Source organism: Scatophagus argus, chromosome 19 (assembly GCF_020382885.2).
Source record: "Scatophagus argus isolate fScaArg1 chromosome 19, fScaArg1.pri, whole genome shotgun sequence".
Lineage (NCBI taxonomy): Eukaryota > Metazoa > Chordata > Actinopteri > Scatophagidae > Scatophagus > Scatophagus argus.
Window position 1 is genome coordinate 8,630,443 of NC_058511.1, and position 20,258 is coordinate 8,650,700.

At 39.4% G+C, this 20,258-nt stretch overlaps 1 long non-coding RNA gene across 2 annotated transcripts in view; it reads left to right on the forward strand.

Annotated features, from left to right (window-relative positions):
• Window positions 1-19,609, forward strand: part of LOC124050435 — a 36,531-nt gene extending 16,922 nt beyond the window's left edge. Inside the window, exon 3 of one of the 2 annotated variants that reach the window (XR_006841621.1) lies at window positions 19,535-19,609. This is a non-coding gene — a long non-coding RNA (uncharacterized LOC124050435). Of the gene's footprint in view, window positions 1-3,321; window positions 4,441-19,534 lie in introns of those variants that run through there. The other variant, XR_006841619.1, reaches the window with a different exon arrangement.
• Window positions 19,610-20,258: the final 649 nt, after the last annotated feature.

Sequence of the window (20,258 nt, forward strand, 5' to 3'; positions counted from 1 at the left end):
GGTAATTTATTATGGATGTGGGAAATAAAAAAACTAAATTTGACTGCTGGTAACTAAAGCACTGTGTAATTTGCATTGATCTTTTTCTGACATTTTCATCCCCTAAAACAAGAAAAACGTATTTCCTTGATTTTATGCGATCATTCAGCATAATGGCTGTTTTTCAACAAAAAATAGCTGCAGTTGTTGTTTCCTTATCATTTCCGTTGAAAATGCCAGTGTTATCAAAAAGCACACTGAAAGAGGTTGCAGGTAATTGTGAATAAAAAGTCACACTGAATTGTGTACACTTAGACAACCTGCTTGAAGCTTCGTCACCTACTTAAAAGTTTGGAGCACTTAAAAGAACTGATGCAGTGCAAAAAAAAAAAACAAAACTATCCAAGCCTGTGAAGAAAGGAAGGAGGTGATAATTCCAATGACTTTAGTGTACTGACTTCAGGCGTTATTTTAACCAGTCACAGTTTTCCTCAGACCACCAACAGCCTTTCTGAGGGCTGCATGCAAACACTGTTCACCCCTTCAACAACCAGAAATAGGTTCCTTATGCCACTTTTGGACGGTTTAATGAGATTTTTTAAGATTGGCTCAAACATGGCCAACCACAACCGTTGTAGCCCACTTCACTTAGCATATGTTGAGATGAAGCTGAAGCTTAGTGGGGAAATAATGGCTGGCCAAGGTTTCACAAATAGAATGAAACATTTCCATGGCAAACTGGAGCCACTGGCGAGAGTAGTACTAAACTACAATGCCAAATTCTGCTCTCCAATCAACTATTGTCATCCTCGCAGATGTCCTTTCCATCGCTAAATAAAGTCAGTTCCACCCACTGCGTGAATCATTTTTAGGGACGCTTTCACACTCACTGATCCATATCATGCTGAAACAGTCTTCTGAGAAATGAGGCGAAAGGAACACAAAATGCCAGCAAGCAGTTGGTGCAGTTCACTGAAATGACTGAGTCATCAATGGTCTAAGCTGCTACATGTGAAGTGAAACAACTGTGAAACTGTGCTTCTTGTTTTTGTTATAAAGTTGTTCTTTGGAGCATAGAAAAGCAAATCTAACATGAATTTAGAGACTAAATGAATTGATAGAAATGATGTGAGAGTGGCAGTCATTTTGCAGTTCGCTGTTTCTCTCATCCGGGGGGGCAGAAGGCTTTTAGATTCCAGCCCACTGCTGCTTTTTCTTTCTTTCTTTCTTCCTTTCTTGCTTTTTTTTTGGCCCCAGTACCAGTATACCAGTCATGTTTCTATTGACTATATTTTGACCAAATTAAGTGGCCAAGTGTCTAATTTTCTTGCCCCTGTTCATTTACATTTTCTGTTTTATTTTGTTTTTTCCAGAACATTACCATAATATGACTTTAATGAATTTCTTATTCATCTGATTTTTTTTTTTTTTTTTTTACGTGTTGTTGTTACTGCTAACCTGTCCCTAGCATGTGCATATCACGTCCAACCCAAGATAACAGTGTATGTAAATTTATTGGATGAATTTAGACTAACAATGTGTAGCTTCGACTGCTTTCACTTTTACTACTTTTTGACAATATGTTATGCAATTTAGCTGTTTTCCTTATATTAACAGTTAATTATTGCAGAGGAATGCAAGGGGGAATTCATCTAAGGGGAGGTTTAAAGGTTCTGATGATTTGTTTTTGATAAAATCCTAGACCTAAATTCTTATTTTTTCAGTGATCCTTATCTAAAACTTAACACAGGAGATGGAAGTGACATGTCCTCTCCTTGGGGTCCTACCAGAACAGGGCTTGTGCCAATTGTGAGTCTCAGCCCTAATTAATAAACAGTCTTACCAGCACAAGAAATAGAAGGTTTTACAATATTTTGAACCACAGAGCATTGTGTGTATGTGTGTGTGCGCGTATGTATGCCTGCATGGTTTTCAGGCCCGACTGCACAGAAATTGTTTTCCGGTGCCCTGAGTTCATGTTTACCTGCAGGGTGAAAGTAGACTTAAAGTTTAACTTGGAGTTTACGTTTTCATTGGATGAACTGGATGTGTTGCTTATCCCTCTCTGGTCTAAAAAAAAGGAATGCATTTATTGTAAAGGTCATTTACTACCAGCATAGCTATTGAATTTTGCTGAACCTTACCCTTATTCTTTTCCGCTACCACCGCACAACAAAATACAAATACACACATTCCTCAAACTGAAAAACATAGACACGTCTTCTCCACTGCAGTCATATCAGGAGCTTACGTCCTCACTGAAGTCTGCAAGGAAAGTGTCAGTGTTAGGAGGTACGGAAGGAACGAAATTAGCCTGGTGATGACAAATGTAGAAGCAGATTGCATGAGAAGGGAAGGGGGCAGGTAAATTTTAAAGTGTAAACCATGACGAGCACAAAATGAGAATTTGGGGAAAACATTTCAGACAGAAAGTAGCTGGAGGTGCTTATTATACAGGAGATGGGAACTTTATCTCTGTCACTGCATCAGGGTTGGACAGTAAAGGACTGAAGGGACTGCGAAGAATGTTTCTTCATGACTGCACTTCCTGCCTGTCCCTCTTTGTCCTCACTCTCTGCACTGCATTATGCGTTTGACTCACCACTTGTCTTGTCACAATAAATCAGAAGGACCTAAGACACACACACAGAGACACACACACACGTCATATTTTGCCACGCATTCAACACCTCATAGGAGTCTGTGGAGGGGTTAACCTCAGCACTATCGGTTAACCTTCTTTCCAGAGTTTATATGCTCTTAATGAACACAGCTACTTTTTAAATCCTGACAAATGGACACTAGGTCTCATAATGAGCACAGGGCCACATATATTACCAGCTACACATTTTCAACAAGCTAATAGGGAGAGAGCTTTAATGAGGGTTGTCTTAATGTCTTACCGAATGTTCTACTGACTCCACTGCCTGGTGAAAAATTCGTAACGAGGCTTATGTTTGCACCTGCACATTTTCTCTGCTCCTATCAATTGTATTTATGAGGAAAACGATGCACTTCTTCATGCTGCACTTTTTTCATTGTTCTCTCCTCTGCCTACTATGAGTTGCATGCCTACTTGAGTAATGTTAAATGGCCTGTGCTGAAGTAACAGGTTCAATTACGACATGAGGTGCCCAAACTGAATACTAAAAAGACAGATTATTCGCGAACTGAGTGAGAAATACTTTGCAAGAAGGGAAAATCAATGTATGTAATTTATACCCAGACCCAGACCCTATCTGCCATATGCAGCATTTCCAAATGAACCAATTTACTGAAACGCTTTAAACTGAAGTCAAACCTGCATGTCAAACCATTTTCAAACTCTGCACTTTCACACAGGGATTTGACCTGCACAATTATTCAAGGAGGAATGGATTCAAATAGCCCTCTGAGCAAAGTGGCACAGGCTCTAAGCAGAGGGGGCAATCATAGGCACAGAATGAGAAACGCAAGTAGGGCAGCAGCTGGCTGGAAAGAGAAGAGGATCCAAGCGAAATAAAGAGATCCCTGCTCAGGGCCCAAGGATGAGAGCAGAGCCACTATCCTGGAGCACACTCTGTGCACATGGGCACGCAGACACCTATGATTAACAGCCTTCAGTCTATTAATATGCTGTCTCGAGTTTCTGCCCAAACTGCAGAGAATTTACTGTTACTTTTGCCCTTGGAACCGATGCTAAAGAATAGGCACCAATTATGCCTTTGTTCAGTTTTACATTCAGCTAATGTCTGATGTTTTGGTTGTGTGTTTTTACTATTTTGGAGAAAATTAGTTACTCCGATCTTTCCACTGCCACTGGGTGCAGTCTGCTCTTCTACTCTTCCTTTACTTTACCGTTAGCCATTAAACATTAAAGTCACTGAAATTTGCTTGCTGACTGTTCAGTGTTTCACTCTGACCTTAGAATAAGAGGCAATTTTTCAGTCAGAGTCATTCATTTAAAAGTAAAATCTGTAAATGTTTATCATCAGGAGTTTTAGGCTTTCTTCGTGTTGAAGTTGGAATAGCTAGTTCCTCATGCTCTGTAGTCAGAACAAGAACAGGTGGTGAGGCTGTCAATTAAGACAAATGCACAGCTTCAATATTTTATTCTCACTATTTATATGAAAAGGACACACAAGGATCAATGGCAAAAACATTACACAGTGTCTGGGGCTATTTCCACTTCTTTGATGTTTTTCACCCTGGTCTTTTTGTAGTCAGAGGACACAAGCTGTCTTTTCAGTGGAAAAGACAGCTTCTGCATCTTCTGCTTATTATCAGATATGATTTTTCTGGCAGAATTTCTTCATGTCAGTGAATTGGTGGAAGTTTCCCAGGTTTACTAATTTAAGTTGTAATTAAACATTTACAGGCTGTACAGTAGTCAGTCATGTCATATAATCACAATGAACATCTCAGAATTATAATAAACTCTATTGATACATTGATGTTATGAGATTAAAATGGCTCATAAATATCTTCATTGGACAGTATAATGATTGAATATTACTTAAGCCTCACAATTAACAGATCCTTAGTGTCTTGGCATCAAATTCCTGATTTTAGAATTGTTTGAATTCACTGTAGGTTGCGAGCTGGTGTCCTCTTATTAAAAGGAAAGATGTGGTGTGTCTACTGCCAATATGGCTGTATATTATTCAGCAGCATCCAGCATCAATCTTGGAACATGTTCAGATTGGGGACTGATTTCCTCCCTGGAAACCATAAAATATGATTTCCTATATCTGTTTTTTCTTTCCCACACTGGTTGCTGCACAACATGATTGAGTATTTAAGAAGCCTGGGGATAAACAACAGGCTTCATAAAGACATCAGGAATATGCATTGCTGCAGAGCAATAGGGTGCACCAGGGGGTGATTTGTTATGGATCCCAAGATGTGCCAACACGAATTTCTTTGTCATATCCTTCATTGGAATGTAAATGTTATACAAACTGAAACAAAGAAGTTGGCTATGTATTTTAATAATCTATGCAGTTACTTACTTAAGGATTAGGTAATAATCTGAGCAATTTCATTGGTCTCTCACTAAATTTTATTTCACAGAGATTTAAAGCTGTTTTTTTTTAAAAAAAAATATTTATTTCTCATGAAGACTTTCTTGAATTCTTTTCTTCCTCAGCAAAGTTGCTGTGTAGATTTGATTATGGTTCACCTTGGTAAGAACCTCACCCCCCCTGCACAGTTATGCATGACATCTATATACACTGCAACTTTGTCGAAGGTTTAACAGTTTTCACCAGGTTTTGTAATAAAAAATGTTAAATTGATTGAATTGTCCATTTTACCTGTCATACCAGGGTGCCTTTGTTTCTCCTAATCTCCTTTTATCTTTTCAGTCATTTTTGCAATATTAAGTTGATTGTTGACTGTCCTCTTTGAACTTGGTCTCATTTAACAGTTTAGAAGTTAATGGGGTCAAGTGACTTGCTTTTGGCCTACATAACACTTAAATGAACCCAGTGTAAGAAGTAAGAGCTGTGGAAAAAAAAGTAAAAAATAAATAAATAAAGGCAGTTTATGGTGAAACTGTTTGCAATCCTGTTGATATGTATTGCCACTCTAATAACTGAATGTTTGTGTATATAAACCTTCCTCTGTGTGTGTATGTGTGGGTTACAGTGTTTTTTTGGTAGTCCCTCTCCATAACCTGTATAGTTTTACTGTAATTAAGACACAAATCTGAGGACCTAAGGTTGAATGACTTTCCAAGACAAGTTGAGTGATTTACTAAATTCACACATTGTGTCCATCTCTATCTGAACCTGAAGATGTGCACTGTTGATGTGCAAGAAGAACGAACACAAGAAGCTCGAAAAATACCAAGGGCTGAAAGAAGAGCTAGGAAAGATGGGGCGAGTAAAAGCAACAGTGGTGCCAGTTGTAATCCGGACACTGGGGGCTGTGACCCCCAAACTGGAAGAGTGGCTCCAGCAGATTCCACGTACAACACCAGTAACCTCTGTTCAGAAGTGCGCAGTCCTAGGCACAGCTAAGATACTGCGTAGGACCCTCAAACTCCCTGAGCTGACTGAGCTCGAGGAAGACACCACCACAGAGGGGGAAAGGGGGGCATTTTTTTTTTTTTAAATACAGTACCCTACAACAACAACAACAGCAACAGTTGCCTGTTCTCTAACTGCCTCTAATTTAGTGTGAAATTAAGGCTTTCAATTGTGCTTCGATATATATTTCTATTTAATTGCCTCATTCTTAATGTAATTATGCAAATCAGCTGATGGAATTTAGTTTGGGGATTTCAACAGAACTGACTGTTTTTCTCTGTGCTTGCTTTTTGAAGTCATTTTGAAGTCATTGGCCCTTACAGTGTAATTAAGTTGGATTCGCAACTGTACAGACAGTTTTGTCTGTAAGTATTATTTAGTAGCAGAACAATTGCGCAATCATTTTGGAAATTTTGTGTATTTGAAATAGCTATCTGTCAGCTTGAGTTTAAGGAACACTAATTATTCATTTACAGTAATTTGAAGTTGTGCTTCTCTCTCACTGTGTAAAGCAAGCTGTTGTGCCTGTGTTAGCATAAGTGCAACAATGTCTGGTTGACTTAATTGTTGGTAAAAATTGAGATCCTAGTTCACATACACACCTTGTAAAGCAAGTAGTTAATAGTGATATGGCTGTGGGCCGTTGCACATTCACATTTCTTGCACACACACACACACATACACAGCGACAGGCTCTGGAGATTACCCAGACGCCCAAAATATCACTGCTGTTGCAGGAACAAGCTACAATAGAATTGGTGGACCATGGAGGGAGTATTGAAAATTGGCTTCAGGCTGCACTGAGGGAATGAACAACCTTAGTCTGTACCATAGCTATTTCCTTATATATCAGTAGTGTGGACCTGCAGGCATTTCATTTTGAAAGCATTAGAATATTATAGTTATGTGCTGTACATGAGTTAATTTTATGTTATTCTACTGTTTGCAGTTTTGAAATATTGAAATTTAACATTGAACAAATAATATATAACACCAGTATGCTGGAAAGATTAAAAAAAAAAAAAACGTAAAATTTCCCCCCATGCATACTAAATTACTGTATTTGTTTCTGTCAGATTCACAAGCTGCTGAAACCATTTATCACCTAATGAACACTTTATCATGAAGAAGATACTATCTGCTCACGTTTGTTCTGATGTATCCCCTCTAAAACGTATAATCCTCAAGATATCACAAAGTTGCAGCTAATTAGTCACTTCACAGTTTGAGTAAGGCACTTTCTACTGTTTCAAGGTACAATTCGAGTATTTTTTTAACTACTTGAAAGTTTTTGGAGTTACTGGAGACATTGTTGTATTTCCCAAGAGACATAACTTTTACAATGTTATGTCCAATATTCCTCAATGTGTTAGGATGTTGGGAGGAAACAAAGCCATAATTGTGCATGCAACTCATAAATATAGTTTGGGTCCTGAACAGCCACAATGCTTGCCTATTGAGCATATTGTTGCAGCATTATCTGTGTATCTTAATACACTGACATGCTGAATTTTGAATATTTTTGTGAGCAGCCAATGACATTATCACACTGGTTCACCAGCTGCTCTGGGACACAGTCTGACTGTGATGTATCACCAGTATTACAATGCCATTGTGTTTTTTGATGCACATAGCCTCAGCCCTCAACTCTCTGGCACCTATTTGCTCATTTCTCTCCGAAATCCTAAAAAATATCTTTTCAGCTCTCATGCAGACGCACACAGTCTCACTTACATTCATTAGGCGAATTTGAGGAACTGTATGTGTCCAGTGTGCTGTGTTTGTTAGGGGAACGGAGTGCTGATGTGTGGGTGGTAAAATGGGACAGATGCTTCCCTCCCCCGCACATTCAATATCCTCGTTCTCTCACCCATTGTGTTATATCCATGAAAACAACCACCAGACAGATATTAAAACCTCACACAGTCACAGAGCCTTGGCCGTCACAGCCTTAGAGAGCTTAAAACAGACTGGAGATGGAAAGGATGATAAAATATGTCTTTTTGTGATTTGCCTTAAGTCTTATTTTGAGATATTGACACTTATGTCTTGGAAATTATTAAATGAATTTAAGTATACCTCACTGGCAGTTTCTTTCAGCTCAGAGAAGTCAGCAGTTTTCCTAGATGTGGCTGACATATGGCTTTCACTTTACTTGGTAGAATCGAGAGTGCGTTTGTTGATGCAGCAGTGAACTGGCTTTCCTCACAACAGTTTTCTGAAATGCGTGCAGAGATTTCTCTGATTTCTGTAAATCAGTTGACGATATAATGGATTGTAGATGGTAAAATCAAGACGTTATTTGTAACTGCATTGAGAAACGTTCTTAAACTGTTGGACTATTTAGCCATGCGGTTTGAGGATGAACCTTTCATACCCAATCATGATGAAACAGGAGCTGTACACCAAAAAAACTCGACCATACAGCCTTGGTGGTACATTATACTGAATATAAAGCCCCTCTATAAAGCTGCATGAAGAATGCCAGAAATGATGGCTGATATTTGTTGTGCAGCATTACAGAAAATACTTTTCCAGTATATTTCCATTCACATGTTAAATTGCTCATTTACCAGATCACTTAAGTTAGTTATATCACTACCAGTCTTCTGAATGTTATTGTGATTAGTTTCTTCAGTCATCATCTCCAAACTTTTAGCCTTTGCGACCCAAATTTATTTCCCTTTTTTTTTTTATTATTTTGAAACTGCTCATCACTCAATCATAAGTATCTTCACATAGATGAAATTGGCTGATAGCCCCAGGACCAAGCCCAATCACTTACACAAAATCAGCCCTCTCTTCTCGTTCTTCCACCTGTTCATTTCCTCTGCTCGCTCTTTTGTCTCCATGCCTCCCAGCAATCAGAGCAACATCATCTAACATCGTCTCTGTCCCAAAATTACAGAACTGAATCAGGGGAACTTTTCTGGTCAACTCATGGGTGGATATCTCTCAAGCACCGCACAACTGTATGAAGCCAATCAAACACACTCATGTCACCATGATACAGCGCTGTTTTATTCTCCATTTCATCTATGTAGTGGATATCATTTCCTAATCGCTCCTTGAAGTGCATTGAGTCGATAAAATGACTGATACTTGTCTCTTGCTTCTAAGATCAGATCTATCTGCATCTCCAATTCTGCGTCCAGCCGTGCCTGCAGGGTTTTTGGCTTTTCATGTCCTCCATCTTGCTCCAGCAGATAGAATGTTTAGAGCCACTGATCAAACTCCTGTCCAACTTAAGGTAATTCTTTGTTCAGGAATACGTGGTCCGTTTTCCCGTGGCGCTTATTTTCTCTATACCCTCAAACAATTAGCATTAATCACCTCTTACACCTTCAACTCCGGTAGGCACTCAAAATAGCAAATTCATAAAACGGTCACCTGCAACCACAGGAACCGCTAGAGACTGTTGGTGTGAATTAATTTAGATTAATGCGTTACCTTAATATAATGCGAAATGTGTCATACTCAATTTTGCTTCGATTTTACTTGAAGCACAAAAGGATATTTAGTTCTGATTAATGACCACCCTCGCTCCCCAAAGCAGCTCTCTTTTGTTTTTTTGTGAATAAGAGAAGTACAACTGCTTAGGGAAAATAGTTCAACGCAGTATGCGGCCTGCAGGATATTTTCAGCGCTGCCACACAACTGTTCATTAAATGAAGCACAGGACTGTTGAGAGTCGTTGTGTAAGAAGTCTGGAGCTGTTGTTTACATGCCCATGGTGATGAAAACTTCAGCCTCTAATACTGGTGTGATTGTGACGTTGTCCTGCAAATAGATCTCACTGGTGCTGCCGCCTGGTTCTTCCATCTGACAGCAGGGAAATGGATGAGACTGCTGTTGCATGGTCTTGCGCACAAATACAAACGCCCAAAGAAAGACAGACACACTCACACAGTTGTAACTCAGGACAAGTTATTGCATCATGACACCAGTGTGAAGACCATATATAAACACTATTTTCTTATCTCTCTCTCTCTCTCTCTCTCATTCCTTTTAGCCAAAGTTCTTCCTATCTAGAGGTAGAGGGGTAGCTCTTGAAGTGGTTGGGAATATTTGGCTCAGCCGTGGGCAACAAGCCAAGTGGGGAGGAAGACGTGACAAAACAGCATGAGTGCTGAAGTAGCAAAGCCACCCTTCACATTGGGCCAGCGAAATGGTTGTTAGTGAGAGTGAGTGCTCGGGCCAAGAGTCCTGACAGCTCAGCTTGTGGGCTGGAGTTTATAGTCGACCCACCGAATATGATGCTCTGGGGTCCTCACAGTGATGGATGGAGCCAGTTGGATTTCATCAGTACTGATGGTTGCATAGAATTCACACCTACTTTTTTTTTCACAGTGGGATACATCATAAAATAAGACTGAGGATGTTTCATTCTGTTGAGTGCAAATGAAAGTGTATGGTGAGTAAAACTTGTGAAAGACAAGCACTTTGGGAGAAAGTTTTGTTTTATGCCTCGAAAGTTTGAAATACACTATACCATAAAACCTTGGTGCGTGACACATCTACTGGGAAAAGACAAGCATGCCTAAAATGAATACTGTTTGTTTACTTGTCAAGGATTATCAGAATGATGGTTGGTTTTCGTAAAACAGGCAAGACTTTTGTTGAGAGAAATAAAGTGTACCCATAAATCTGGTGTTCAACCAGTATTATTTGCTGTGTAATAATGTTTTTCTGACTCCACTGTGTATTGATACCACATTTGAACATACACTGGAAGGTCTATTTTTAGATCCCAGAATGCAAACTGCAGACCTCTGCATCTGCCTTTGTCACTCATTTTTTCACGAGGATGGCAGTGTAGATTGAAGGCATTGTTTTGAAGGCACTGAACCTAGTCCAGATTCTCCGTTAATTTTGGCTCACGTGAATCATTTTATTGTTATCCACACGAGTGAGCAAGTGCAAATTGAGCAAAGCCATGGCCACCTTAATGTCCAAGAGTAAAATGCTTGAATGTTGTGTGCAAATAATTGTGTGTGTGTCAATTGTGTGTGTGTCACAGGTCGGTGGGGTTTTGAAGGAAGGGATGATGAAGTTCACGTTTGACTGCATCTGTTTGTGTGTGTGGATGCACCATTTATAGTGTCCACTGAAGCACAGGCCCAATCATTTTCCAATTTTGTACTGCTGAAGATGCTAAACTAAATTAACAACATAATAAGACGGTGTTGCCGACCCTGGCAGTCGGTGAGACTGCTTTTGCATTCTCCACTGTGTCTTACTGTCTTCTCACTGATAAATTTTGAAGACTTACAACATATTATTGGCCGGACAATACGGTAGTGTAATGTCTACCGAAAATGGGCTGATGAGAAATCAAGTGTGAGCGAAAAAGTGGCAGTATAGCAGACGAGGGAAAAGAATGATGAGAGAAAGTGAAGGCAGTAGTGTAAGAGTCAGGGATGAGTATAGGTGCAGGATGAGAGGGAATGTGAGGGTGGCAGAACAGAGAATGAGGCTCATTGTCAGGCAGCACAAGGCCCAGATTAGATCACAAATTCTGCTGTTTCACTTGAGTAATTTGTAAAAAGACCAGTGAAAGAGACTGAGAATAAGAAGAGAGGGAGAGAGAGGTATGCAACTGGGGAAACTGAATTGTGGAAACTAAAAATAATGGAGTTTTTATGCAGAGTCCCAAAGCCAACACAGAAGTTGAGAGAGTGGGAAAAGATGATGCAACCCTGTTTCATTCAAATTAAATTTATATTGAGGTGTTCTCTGTGCATGATTGACATTGACAAAAAGTTAGTATTCCCCTACATTCTCAATATATGGACAGGAAATTAAATTTAGAAAAGGATAAAAATTTATTTTTAAAATGTAAAATGTAAAACAGCATATGGCATCTTTACACTGAAAGATTGACATTTGGGAAATATTGTTCATTAACTTTTAACTCTTGTGCTTCAAGCAATGTTGATAAACAAACAGAGTCCATCTCCCTTCATCCTGTCAGAGTCCTGCTCTCTGTGTGCTCAAAAGATGATTCTGCCCATCAAATGCAACAGCTTGATCCAGGATGTTGTGGTGCAGACAACTCTCCTATGACCAGATATTAGCCAGGAGTAGCCTTATGTTCAAGCTGAGCTAGCATGGCTCCCATCCCAGATCTCTTTGTTCCTTGACTTGACTCATGCAGCAATCCAGCTAACCTGATTCAACAGCTGAAGGATGCCATGGGCAGTGTTGTTCCCAAAGCTTGTGCTGCTCTTAATCCAAACCCTGTGCCGCCTTCTCAAATGCCAGTGAACACATTTCTCTCATAGGTAATGTGTTAAAGCATCAAAGCCAAAAAGAAAGGATTACCACCGCAATTGCCATGACACACCTGCTGCTGCTTTCCTGAGATAGTAACATATCACACATAATAAAGAACTATGGAAATTTAGACAGTGTAGTAGACACATTTCCTTTATTTGGTTTGGTATTGGGTGCTGTTGAGATTGTCAGGGAGCTTTCAGTTTGTTTTAAGAAGTTTTCTAAAAGCCTAATATTTAGCTTCTTCTTGTTATTAGCACATCCTGTAGAAGAATTTATAGCTTAGCAAGTGGACATCTCTTGTTTCATACACACATGCCTCTCCCTTCCAAGAAGCGCCGGTATATGAAAAGAAATAGAGAAATAATGTTGAGAGCAAAAATTTCACGCCATCACAAGGTGACACAAAGCGTTAACCTAGGTCGACAGACATAACATTTATTTTGTCCTAATAAAGGAGGAAAGAAGTGCAAGGATGAGTGCGGAATGTGGAAGTTATCCATGCTACTCACAGTGTATTATAAGGGAGGTGGTGAGACTAGGGAGCCAGTCATGCCAATGTTCAGAGAAACAAGCAATGTCCATATGCCTATGCAAATATATAAATGCGGAAAAATTGCAAATACCCCTCAGAAATAATACATAGAGCCATTTCTGGGAAATGTGGGGGAAAGTAGGGTATTTGAAGACACGGTGTGCTATGACTTTGCCTTTTCTGTCACTGTGAGCTGTAGGCTATTATCTGTCCAAAGAGACATCAGTCTGCTGGAAATGTGACATGAAATTACCCACAATCCCCCTCTGCCCTCCCATCAACTTGGCAGTTTCACAGCACCCCAGAGTTACAGGATAATTTAGGTAGGGTTTTCAAGTGAAATTGTGTGGGCTTGTGTGTATATCTGCATGTGAGTGTGTGTGTGTGAGAACGAATGAGAAAGAGATAGCTCGTAGACTCAGGTTGAAAGATTGACATTGAATGGAATGGAACTTTCAGTCTGAAGATAAAGACAGATAGGTGAAGTCCAGCCGCACGAACGTCTTCCTCTTACTGCTTCATTTGCAAAGTCATTATAGACTGGTTTTAGTGCAAGTGATTGGACAGTGAGGGTAAACTCTTCATGTGCCTCATTTACTACTATATGAACTTCACTCATTTAATATGTCAGCTTTCATAACAGTATAGGGCAATTTGTGGTATAATATTAGCCTGCTTTGCAAGACTAATTCGCCTTTGAAGATTTCCTCAAGGCTTTGCAATCATATTCAGGCACACCAATCAGACACTGAAGCCTCTAAGGCTCTGCCAAAGGCCCCAACTTAATGTCTTTCGGGATTTGATCATACCAGTATGTTCCTGAAGTAAGTTTTGAGCACCTGGCTTAGTCTCCAGACTAAAGACAGGCCTCGTATACTTTCCATCTGTCTGGCTGTGGGGGCCAGATGTGCAGATATGGAACAGTAATGAAGGTAAGGTAGGTAGAGGCAAGGTAGAGAAAAACAGAAATTCAGGCAGAATGAGCAGAAAACACTGAGTGATATAAAATCTAAACCTCTTGTAACTACATTTATATCAAAATTAAGAAGTTCTTGAGTTTTTGAAATAACCCAGTTTTGATTCATAGTTGTGTTTGCGCCATATCATACACTGTAGCAAAATCATTTTTTCATTTCAGTCTTCACTTAGTCATGCTGATGACACTGGCCTGCATAGTTCATGCTGAACACAAATTTTCTTGTAAATCTAAATTTTACTATCACATCTCAGAGTTGATGTATAAGGATGGGCAAACCAATCTTCTCTGATAGGCTTGCATTCATTATCCGTTGTCACCGCTGATTTATGAGTCTGGCGGTCCAGAGTACTGGCAGCCATATGTCTGCTCATCCCCACACACGTAGGGCCGTCCTATTAATGATGTCCGTATTCATCATCCAAAGATACAATAAACACACTGAACGAACTTTTAATGATATTGACAGCACCAGAGTTTTTCTTCTTTTCAACTCTTGGCTCTTCCAAACAAGCATAACATAATGACTTCGATTTGGGTGGGGAAAAAAAGCTGCGTAAAGCAATTTTGGGTTGTGTTGTCGCCAAACATGGACAGAAAATTGCCCTATTCCCATTGTCCATCAGCCAGTGTGGTATTAGGTTGAAAGAGAGAAAATCACTTTCTGTTAAAAGATGTCCATTAGCTGGTGGGTAATCTTGCTTTCCACTGTCCTGAGTGACTCATTATCTGGTTAATACCATGTAAGTGATAAGATGTACATCATCAGCTTTCAGCACAGTGAATACCCCTGCTATATGAAATACATTTGCATAAAACGATAGTAACGCCACCTTGTAAATGCTTATCTTGAAGGTCTGGTCAGGTATTGGATACTAATTAGAGAGGATTTATTAGGCAGAGGCTTTTTTAGCAACTTCTCCATGTTAACAGATAGAAATATCCATGGTGGTGGAAAGAGGTCAGCTGTGTGTGTGTATGTGTGTGTATGTGTTGGACTCTGGCCCATCTGTGCTGAGTTGTTCCCTGCTCTGTAGTTAATGTTATCTGTTCTGGCAGGGAGTCCATGTCAAATAGTGTGAGGGTGAGGAGGGTGACGAAGCAGGTTAGAGTCATGCTCTGTCTCTTGTCAACCCACTTCAAGTCTGCCTCCTTCCCCCAGTGGCCTTCTGGGTCTCTGTGATCATGGACAATTGGGACGTACTGGTATATCAAAATGTAGGATTAGAGCAGCCATGCTGGATCTGTCAGTAAGGATATTTAGGGACATGGTTTCTGTTTTAAAGTTGTCAGTTTCCTTGCACGTGAGATGGAAGGAGTGTGAACTCTGTGTGTGTGTGTAAGTCCAAGTTGAAGTTATGGAAAATGTGAATGAAACACTAGGAAAACTAACTGTCTCATATTGTATATTGCATTAAGCAAATTGAATTTAGATTCTTATTGTCAAAGCATAATTCAACTCAATGCAGGAGAAATTTCATTGTCAGCCAGAGGACAGTATTCATATATAAAAACAAAAGACTAAAGTTAATGTTCAGAAATTCTGAGTAAACAACCAGTGCATAACACAATACAAACTTTCCCCTGCAGATGATGGACGCGTCTTTCATTGGATCATTTAGTGCTCATTGATCTCATGATTAGCATGTTAACTGAGCTGTCAGCTTTGGCATCTGGCATCGCTAATTCAGGCAGGAGGAAAGAAACCAGGGAGGCAGGCCCACTTATCATGCATGGCCACACAATTTCTATCGCCGTTCTCTGAAGGCTAGCTGCCTTAATTATGTGCTAAAAACGTCTTCAAACGAGCTCCTTTTACAAAGTAATGCATACCTGTCCAGTCTTGTTCGGTTCAAGCAGGATGACAAATCTGAATACTAACAGTTTGTTCAGACACCCACAAATAGCAAACATACATTTCAGATGGAGAGATCTCATTTATTTCCACATGTCACCACTGTTGTTTACCGCAAACAAAATGATGGATTAGTGGATAAGGAGAGGATTTACAAAAATGAAGTGAAGGAAAAAAGCATCAGACATGATTTGGAGAGCATCGACAACTGAGTGATTGTTTTGTCAAACTGTCAAACATGCCTATCCACCTCCAGAATCAGAATATGACCACCACCAACAGTTTAATGATACTATCTTAGGGAATCTGAAGCTCAGATTTATTATGCCGTAAATCTGCAGTGCGGCACAGGAAAAAAAACCCTGCATCTTCTTTGCACATTAAGAGCTTTCATCATAAATCATTTAGGCACAAATATTTTCTGGGGTCCCAATTTTGAATAATATTTTAATCAAAAGCCTTTTAGTTTGATTAGAACTCTCACAAAAAAATACAATGTAGGTATGATATTGGTTAAACAATTCAAAAATTAGAGAAGATGACTTATTGTTGGAGTTTATTGGCTTCTGCTTTAATGCTCAACAATTACATAAGTTCAGCAACAGTATAAAGCTGTCAGAATCTTTGCTGTCATGGACAGCATGTAGAAGTTTGGAGTTGATCAGCTGAGACAAACAAAACCACTGTTACAGTCCATTAATAATGTTCCATTTGTCTTTGTGAAAAGAAAAGCAGAGGCTATTAAACCCTTGATCATTTAAAACAGAATTCAATAGGTAATTTCTTTAAAGCTTTTTGTAGGGAATCAGTAATGTTAACAAATATAGATTTAATCAAGTAGAGTAAAGTACTTTAATCGATGACTGTAGTTTCAGTCTAACACTCAGTGACAGATCTTAATCAAAAAGAAAAAAAAGGCACACAACAGCTCCTCAGTTGTTCACTTCATCTTCTATTTGACTCAAGATCTTAGCTTAATTTCCTGTGTGATAAATAAGATATAGAGTGAGAGGGAAATGCAGAGCCCACACAGGACTGGGTACATAGACCCGGAGCAGAGCCCCAAGTAACAGATGGAATTTATTGATTTGGGATCTATCTCTATTAGCCAAGTCCAAGGTCACTGAACCTAGTGTCTCCCTGTGAAGTGTTGTCCATCTGTGCTGAGCGTGATAAATGACATCCTCTCTATATAGACGTGCAGAATCTGATTCACAGTAGTGACATCATAAGTTTGACCAGCGGTTGTGCTCACAACCCTTATGGTGCGTTTCCGCTGAGCAGTGCAGTGCAGTTCCGTATGGTATGGTTTGCAATTATTCGTGTTTCCATTATGAAGAGTTGTGCAGCGTACCAAAATAATAATACCTTTCTGTTTGGGTACCAAGTACAGTGGTACAGTGGTTTAAGCCACACCCACTGCCGTCCCTTGATTGGTCGATAGAGAGTCATCACATCCGTGCAGCAGCTTGCTGCTCTTGTTCTCGTTCTTCCTCTTCTTCTTGTTTACTGTGTTCTTTGCGTGCGTAAATGATGTCACACTACTTACCTGGGTGACGCAGCAATCGCCATCCACCTGTCAAGTAAGGTACTGTTGGCAGTGGGTACACAAACCATACCAAACAGTACTATACCAAACTGTTATGTAATGAACCAAAATGTACTACACAAAAACAGTCTTGATATTCTCTGTGTCACTACAGCTATGTATATCCCTCCCTTGTTCCTGTCAGAATCTGTCCTGCTGACACTGATCAATGCCAGTGGCAACGTGGAAGATGGAGAGCCCAACAGAGGTATTGACAACCAGAATGGATTTTACAGGAAGCTAGTCAGAGGCTGTGGTGGGGGCTTGTCAAAGCAAATGACTTACTTTATCCATTTCTCGTTTTCCCTCACCCACCAAACTTCCCCTCTGTATGATGAACGTGATTGTGCTCAAATTGAGTGCAGTGCTTGAAGAACATAAATGAAGGCAGTCGTTATAACCACCAACAATCATCTATATTGTGTGGAGTTGTGTCACTTTAAATGTGTCAAATTAAAAGATCTCTTTGCAGTCCGACAACAGTGAACTTCATTCCCGTACCGTTACTTTAAATAGCTTCAGACACACATTTACTGAAAGCATAAGCAATCCAGATTAGTCTTGTCAGAACTTAAACACCAGATTCACAGATGTCGGCTCAAGTTTGCACGTTTTTTTTGTTTGTTTTTTTTAATCCAGCTAAGAAAACCTTTTTCTACAGAGAGTATTTGTGAGTTCAGTTACTGGCATGAAGAGAAATGTGGATGAGGCTGACTACCTGAATTGACCGAAAGCTAAACCACTAAGGAAACGTTCTGACAAGCATGTAATGAAAATAAAAAACACACAATAAAAAACAATTACAGTAATTTCCCTTTCTTCCATGTTGTTGTTTGTAGCACGGAACAATTTGAACAGTGAAACTAATATATTAAGTTTCGATGAATATAGATAATGTATGACAAGTTCCACATATTTTTGCAGCAATACAACGAAGCTTGTGGTATGTGTGTAAAAAAGAAATGCGTACTAGAAAGGGCAGGGGTGCCATTCACCAAAATCTTGCTATTTTTCTTGATAAAAAGGAAATAAATTGCACCCCAATAAAGGCAAAAGCCCACCTGCTGATTAGTAAATTAACTGAGTGCAAAGTGTGTTAGAGTACTAAAAAAATCCATTCATACAATCTGCATGAGAAATATCAAGTACTGCATATATTAGCCCAGTAATCATTATGCAAGGGCTGAATATTATTGAATATCAGTAGGGCACTGCCACTAGCTGTGTGTGGAGTGACTAAGACTGCAAATAACGTATTCAGGTTCAGTTGGCCAATAGACCGGCTTAGCAGATGTTGGCTGCTTGGTTAATCCCCCTGACTGGCTGTGGTGGATGTTTTCACAGTTCCCTCTCCTTGACTCTGTACTTGGAGTTACTTTTTCAACATCTTCACATAATAACATGAGCTCAACTGACTAAGAGAATGTTTACAAGTCGGTGTGCCCATATCATTGATAAAACAAAAGTTGCTCGACACCAAATCTGCCTTTAATTAAGCATAACGTTAAGCCCTATTATAGTTTAAACGGATGAGTTATCTAAAAAATTCACCCCCATATATTTGTCATGAATGGGGAAATTATCTATAGAGACCAAAATTACTTTTTGTGCTCATAGTACAAACATGGTGGCTTATGGAGATTGATTCACTTTTGGACTCAGAAAATAGCCATTCGAGGATCTGCAGTTTTTGGCACTCCACTCCACTTTGGCTTCATTTTTCAGCCCTGTAGGTTGCTGCTTGGTCTATAGAGAATACATGTCTATCAAGTCTTGTATCTAGAGTGTCTGGAGGAACATGTCATATTTTGGCATGGCACACACATTGCTGTCTAGCCTTTACACAGTCAGTGTACATCTTGCAGTCTGAGAATCATTTATTATTTTGCACCTCGTGGAATTATTGACTTTTACTGCTTTTCTTATTATACTCATACTTGCTCAATTGCACAAAATGCCTCTTTGTCAGTTTTTTAACTGCACAGATAAACATCCCTCATGTCCTTTAGCTGCTGGTGCAGGCTGCTAAAACATACGTACAGAAATAAGCTTTTTGGTCAAACCTCATCTCTTCACTTTTTTTTATACAGTCAGTAACTGCAAGGGTGCCTGGAGTTCTGTCCAGGAGCAAAGTCAAGAGCAATGTCTTCATTGGTGGATTTTCTTCAGGCACACAGTGAACTAAGACCATGCAAAGGATATGGCTTAACTCAGAATCTATTAAGTAAATTGACCAGAGGTGGCTAGACTGATGTGATGAATATAAATCATTTTTGTCTCTATGTATGTGTGTCCCGTGGGACTGTCTGTGCAGGTGAAAAAGATTTACCTCCCTCTGATGAATGAATGCCCACTGCTGACTGGTCAAACTAACAGAACTGCATGGAAGACAAACGGTAAATGTCTTAAAGGGCTGAGTTCATGCTCAAAACATCATGTGTTTTAGAGAACAAAACACAATTCACTCTATATGGCTGGCTATGTTTAGATAATAATATCTAATACAGAAAGTGAACAATTTAGGTGTTCATGTGAGTGTGCCTTGCTGACTTTAGATAGAGTTTAAATAACTGGTCATCCAATTCACAGGTATGCAAAAGAAAGCAGAGGGATGTTTAATGAGCCTTGGCAAGATGTGGACTGCGTGTGGCTTGTTACTGAACACATCTTTGTTACTAAACTATTGGATGACATGAGGCAACGGTTGAGGATAAATACAGTCATAGAATATAAAGTATTGGCAGCTTGACACTTAAAGTGTTTTTTCTGTCAATTTAGGAGCAACTTTCTAAGTTTCTGTTGAGATGTTTTAGTGTAGATTTAATAAAAATCTGCATAAGTCCAGTGTTCTCTTGCAAATCCACGATGCTTACTTTAATCTCTTAAGTAGGTATGTGATCATTGTTTTTACTATCTTAGTGCAACTGTACCATACGATTAAAAGGTTGAGTTATGTAGAATTTGCTTAGCAGCAATGTATTGTATGGATATATTGCATATAAATGTGTCTGGACAAGTGATGTTTCTCAATGATATGC